The sequence below is a fragment of a genome, unplaced genomic scaffold (assembly GCF_019419815.1).
Source record: "Pyrus x bretschneideri cultivar Hongxiangsu unplaced genomic scaffold, Pyrus_bretschneideri_v1 Contig75, whole genome shotgun sequence".
NCBI lineage: Eukaryota > Viridiplantae > Streptophyta > Magnoliopsida > Rosales > Rosaceae > Pyrus > Pyrus x bretschneideri.
In genome coordinates this window covers 1,323,566-1,330,217 of record NW_025999815.1, presented here as the reverse complement: position 1 = coordinate 1,330,217, position 6,652 = coordinate 1,323,566, and positions in this window count along the sequence as shown.

Genomic DNA, 6,652 nt, shown 5'->3' with positions numbered 1-6,652 from the left:
TGCAATAGGATGAGTCCTAACTACAATAGGTAAGTGATTACAATTCTAAATATCATGAAATACAACTCAATCAACGCTCCTTTTTAGTTGGTGGATATATGTCATCATGCTCACTTGTTAAGTAATTTTTAAAACATTAGTGAAGACTTCTTTAGTAAGAACATCTGTTACTCTGCATGTTCTTCCAATCCCTTCTAATGACTTCTCTCCCTCCGTTTGTAGATGAGGGGTTGTTTTCTGGGCTTCAAAGGAATCTCCCTTTGTGGCTTGGTCTTCCCCTCATTTCTCGGTAGCCCTCCTATTATTCCCATTTTGGTGTAAGATAGCTGCACTGTTGAGACAAGCAGTTTGCTTTTTCCCGAGACGCGACTTTCCCAGGGCGGCCTTCTGCAGACACTATTTTTGGTAATGCGCCTCATGATTTTCGTGCATTGGTTGTCTGTGCAGGCTGAGAAGGGAAAGTCAGCATTAAATGCCTGACTTGTTGGGCTTAACATGCATTTAATGTAAGAATCTAGTTTAGTCCTAACTAAGGGAGTTGGCTTGCTAGGGAAAGGGGTAAACTAGGCTAATTCTCTCTCAATGATGCCTACGTGAGAGACATAGGGTATGGGATTGGATCTTTGGAACCCCACGCAGGCCAAGGTCTTCCATGACCCTGATTCCACGTAGGCCCGATAACCTTCTGTAACCATCTACACCACAATCCACTTGACAAGCCCCAAATACGTGACTTGGGCTTAGGAAGCATGACATGATTAATAGGCATGAGCATGACATGAATGTCAGGCTTAATCACCATGGCATGGCATGTAGGTAAATATATTCCTCATCGAGCCCATACCTTGGCATGTGTTTGACCTTGAATGTAGGCTTTACATGACAATTGGGCCTTAACATTAGCCCCCTTGATTATTTGGGCTATGAGACACCTTGAGTGGGCTGAATAATTAACCCCAGGCCCAAGGGATTCCTTTTTGAATGTGGGCTTCCTGATGTCACTCTTCCTTTTCTCGCATGGAAGCTGATAACTCCATGTTGTTGTGCTCCCTTGTTTTCTGTGCATGTCCAATCATATGGAGAAACTGTAGGCATTCCCCTGCCTTCACTTGGTAACCGTTACAAACTGCTCTTCTTCCTAGGAGAAGTATTTAATTTGTCCCTGCTTTTCCTTCTTCTTTTTTAATTCTCCTTACTTCTTTAAATTTCCCATAACTGCTTTTCTTTCAAATTCATCTTTGCTTTTTGCACTGGGTTGTGCCACCCTGTTCATGCTTCTCTGTGCTCTACGACAAGGTTTTTTTTTCAGGTAAGGAAATTCTTCCCTTGATTCATTTTTTATTTTTTTTTCTCCTTCTTTTTGCCTTTTTCTATTTGCCCTAGTGATGAAATTAGGCATGCATATCTTCTCTGTGATTATGCGTTCCACAGATTTTGGGATTTCAACATAGGGCGTAAGGGGTGCAACTTTTTCCTTTGGGAAATTGCACTCCACTCCTTGGGCAGTCTTGCTGCTTCGAAATCTTGTGTGTTTACTTTCTGTGATTTCTTTCTTGCTTTTCATGTATGCTACGCAATTGTCATCGAGCTTAGCTTGCTTGCATGTTGCTACGTGCTTAAGCAGGATCGATCGATTGATTACATCGATCTACTTGGCATGATTAGCTTGACTGTATATAGCCTGTTTTTGCTTGGATATGCGTATAACATACTTTCCTTGGTTGGATCTTATAGGGCTTTGATAGCATGGCATGTGTAGGAAAAGATGTAGGTGTTTTGCATGATAGCATGTAGGGAAAGTAGTTCCATGTTAAGGTCTTAAACTTTGGCATAAAATTTTGAATTTTATGAACGTACAGTTTTGCTTTCCCGGGGTGTGCCTACTTGCTTTCCCAAGGTAGATTCTTTGTCGTGCCTCACTTTGCATTTATTCCCGCATGTTGCATTGGCTTGGAGTATCTATGGTTTGACGCTTGCATTCCATAGGTGCATTATGGCTGCAGAATCACCAAAGTGCTTAACTGCAGTGGGCGGTTCTATGCCTGGCAATTTTTTACACAACTTGTTAACCCAACACGAAACGACACGAAATTAACAGGTTATCAGGTCGACACGATAACGAATTTGGTCGTTATCAAGTAATTCGATAAGCACCTGTTAAGATAACGTATGGGTTGGTCTGGGTATGCATGTGGCTAACCCGATACACGATAAGCAAAATATTTATTTAATAATTTTATACCCTTAAAATATTATAATAATTATATTATATATAATATTATATATAAATGATTATATATATATGTGTGATATAAATATATATATTATATTATATATATTAAATTAAATTTAGAAAATTTGGAAAATGAGCTAATATATTTGTATATGGTATAGTACTATTGTTTTATTTCTTTTCATAATTATTTTGGTAAACTTCTCATAATTTTAATGGTTTATAATGTTCGGGTTTTCTATACTTACTTTATGCAGAAGAGAGTTCTAATGTTGAAAACCTTACTGAAAACGTCATCAACATAACACTTATAGGCAATAGATCAAGCCAAAGTTCCAATACAATTTTCCCATAATGATCGATGAAAATTGAAGGATTTTGTAAAATGAATAACATGCAAGCTTTGAGTTTCATTGGTAATGTTTTAACTTCTGAGAAAGGTTTCACAACCTTGAAAAGAAAAATTCCTTCATTTTGCATATGGCACATTTGATATTTTGCGGTAGACTATTAGTGTATTGTTGCTTTTTTATTAGGCTCTTATTTTGGAGTGTAGATGTAGTACTTAACGACAAATGTGTTTTTATGTTTTGAAATAATATTTATGTGGCAATCTGGTATGTGCAAATTTAAGAAAAGAATAATTTTCTCAACAGGTTATAACGGATTGAGTCATTTTATCTGTTGGGTAAAGTAACCCGACTCGTTAAGGACCATTTAAGATAACAGGTGTAACACAACACAACCTATTAAGATAATAGGTGTAGGCAAACACGACCGTTTGCCAGGCCTAGACGGGTCCTTCACTACTGAGGACCGTATTCAACGAGGCAAGTCGCTGCTTCCTCTTGGTTCCCAGAATAAGGCCTTTAGGGGGCGTTTGTTGCGCCGGACTATCTCGGACTGGATTAGCTTCAAGGACTAAGCTGGACTGGCTTAGACTAGACTAAACTGGACTAACTTAGTGAAGCGTTTGGTGCAGTATTGGACTAAGAAGCTGGATAATAACAAATTCTAATATTATTTTATTTAATATATAAATTATTAATATTTTATTATGATCTTATCTTTTTCTCCATCTTTTCCTACCATTTCCGTCCCACTCTTTTCCTCTTCTCTCATCGTCCCACCCTCTCCCTCGTTTTTTCCTCTCAGACCTTTCAATTCATGTCTCTTTCTCATTCTTGGTCAAACTCCTTATTGATTCCAGTCTCTATTTCTCTATCCTCCCTCCCTCTCTAGCTATGCGTTGTTCGAACGGAACCTCACAGCTCCAATTTTCCCGACGAGTTGCAGGTTTCCCGATGTGTTTTTTGGCCAACCCTCATTAAATTGGATGAAGTTAGCATCACCAAAAAATTGATCACCATCCCTGGACCGAGATCTTAGCTTTGCATGCTCGAATTTGTCATGGATTTGAAGAAGCCCAAACAGGCCGAGACTTCCAGCCCATTTTCCGGCCACATTCGACCACATTTTGACCTCGATTCAAGTAAAATCGTAATCTTGTCACTCCCAACTTCAATTTGGTATATTTTATATGAAAGTTGGTTGTGAAATGGATTTGAAAGCGAGTCAGGAAGTTAATGATTGATCTAGATGGTCGGCGATGACGAGGAGTCTATCGAGAGTGGTCGTTGAGCATGACAAGGACGAGAAATAGAGGATAGTCTTAGCTAGTCCCATGGTTATTGGGGGGTCTCACTAAGACCTCTTAGTGAAGGGTTTTGTCCATGCTAGTCCCCTTTAGTCTCATTAATGTTAGTCCCAGCATGGAACAAACACAGTATTGGACTAATAGCTAGTCCAGTCCAGTCCAGTCCGAGTTAGTGAGGGCAAACAAACGCCCCCTTAAGGATAAGGAGCCTTCTTTAGACTCAGTCTCTCCTATTGATCCCAAGCGCATTACCTGGTGTTGCACTAAGAGTGGGCTATTTCTCGTTGTGTCAATCCATTTCGAGTTCTCCTGTGGTGAGGCCACTGGCTGGCAGATTGGGTAGATACTGAGCTTGGCTTTGCAAAACCAGTGCGCGACCTTGACAAAGGCCAAGGTTTTGGATGCTGTCTTCATGACCAAAAAGCAGGTTGTTCACCTCAAGCCCGAACTTCTTTGCCACATGGTTAAGAAGTGGAGTACAGAAACCCATACCTTCATTTGTGCTTGGGGAGAGTTTACCCCCACTTTGGAAGATGTCGCCAATATTATGCATCTTCCAATTACAGGTAATATAGATCCCTTCCACTATGTTATTCCTCTTCCCGATGTTGATAACTTTGATATTTTGAAGAAGGGTAGCCCCACTTCTTCGGGTAAGGCTTTTCGCTTCAATGAATGGATCAAGCACTTTTGGCAGAAGAAACAAGAACCAAACTACTGGTTCAAGGCTATGTTGTGTTTGTGGCTAGGCTGCTTCATCTTTTGCGTTAGCAAAGACACTTTCAGCTACCAAGTGATTCCGTGGGCCATGGCGATTGCGTGTGGCCACGTGGTTATGCTATCTTCGTTGTTCCTTGGGTTTCTCTACAATGAGTTAGACCAGCTCCATACTCTTGAGGAGCAGGTTGCAGGTAGTGCTCTGTTGAAGAGTTTCCTTTGTGCTAGCTTTTTGCAAATCTTCATGTGGGAGCATATCAAGTGTCTAAAGATAACCCTTTACCCTTCTAGTGCAGCGAAGAGCCGATATGTTATCGACTTTTCCTCTTAATTGCCTGAGAAGTTCCTGCTGGCTTTCCATTAGTTCGGGAAGATTTCGACGAAGAAGCAGGACTTCTTGGAGCTTTTAGATGATGTGAACAACTTTGTTTTCCATCCGTACGTGTCCATCCCCGAAGGTTTTGCCTCTGTGATGTTTTTTATTGATGTTGTTTGTGGTGAGGATTCAAGTGTGACGTCAATCCCTCTTTCCGAGAATTTGAATTTCTGTTCGCTTACTGAAAAGTTGTTATCTTTATTTGCTGCATCGGTCCCCTTCCTATAAGAGGATAGCGAGGAAATGAGTGCTGTTTACTCCCCCTTCCGAGTGCGACATCAACTAGGCTTTGACCAAAGGGTGTCACGATCTTCCTCGACTGAAGTTGAGGGTTCTTTTAATAATTTATTTTGGAGTTCTGTGTATGCGCCTTTGGAATGTCTTCGCCCTTTCAAGTATATTACCAATCGGACTCGGGTAGGTTGTATCTCCGATGGCTATGTTACTTATTGGTTGAAGTTTTTAAGTGCCATCGCCAAATTCCATGGTGACAAGCAGCTGCAATTATCTCTCAGCGTTGTTAGCCATCCCAGACTAGTGTTAGAGCCTACAGATACCACTTCTGGTTCGAAACGCTAATGTCCTACTACAGTAGAGGAATAGAACGCTTCAAGTGATTTTTCCTAGAGCACTAAGAAAAGTAAGGCATCAGGTGTTAGCAAAGGAAAGCCTGCAGGTCAAAGGAAGAAAACAGCTTCGAATATATTTCTTGGCTTGACTTTTCTTGCTAATTTTACCTTTTCATGAAATTCCTTAGTGTTTTATACGTTGTGCCTTAAATGATGCAGTGAAGCACTTCAAGCCTCAGGTGGTGGAGAACGGTCCACTTAGTAAGCCTGACACTTCTCTTACTCCAATGAAATTGAAGAGTGAAGGTTCCTCAGTGAAGCCAAAGATTGGTAATGGTTTTTCCTTCATTCTTTGCTTCTGTTGCTTTGTTGTTGTATGCTAACTATAACTTTTATTACAACGAAGACCCTTGCCAAGGAAGCAGCTCATGTTGGCCTTGCTCGTAGAACCAGGAACTCTCGAGCATCTGCTTCTTCCGGCACTCCAAAGCCTCATTAGGTCCTTGATATTGCCGCTGCAAGTGAGGAAAAATAGAGCATTGTGGAAACTGACGACGATGAGGAAGCTGGCGAAGGCTTAGCCGTTGAGGAAAACAGCAATACAAGTGCTGAGTTTGACCCTAGGAGCGGAGGACATCCTCAGGCTTCTCTAGGAAATGACAAGGAAGATGAGGACAGTGGTAGAGAACTAAGCTGCAATGATGATAGCAAGGCAGTAGAAGATGTTGATCTAGATGAAGTTGACGGATTTTTGAACGATGACGTTCAGGTGGAAGTAAAAGATATAGAGGTACGCTTCTCTATTCTTCGTTGATGTTTGCCATTGCGTGAATTTGTTATTGTCAACCTTCTCCTTAAGCCTTTGAATTTTTCTTAAGCTTGCATGTGCATGTAGGAATTAGCTAAACTTTTCCAAGAATGTTTTCTTCGTGTTTTTTCATGTGCATGTATAAGCATGTTGGTCTATTGGAATTTCGTATTGGATAGCTTCTATGAGATATGTTGCTTTGTGTCTCCACTTTTTGGTTTGTCCTCTTACTTGTGCATACTTTCGTGTTTTCCTTGTAGGTGAATGATGGTGCTTTAAAGGCTACATGAGG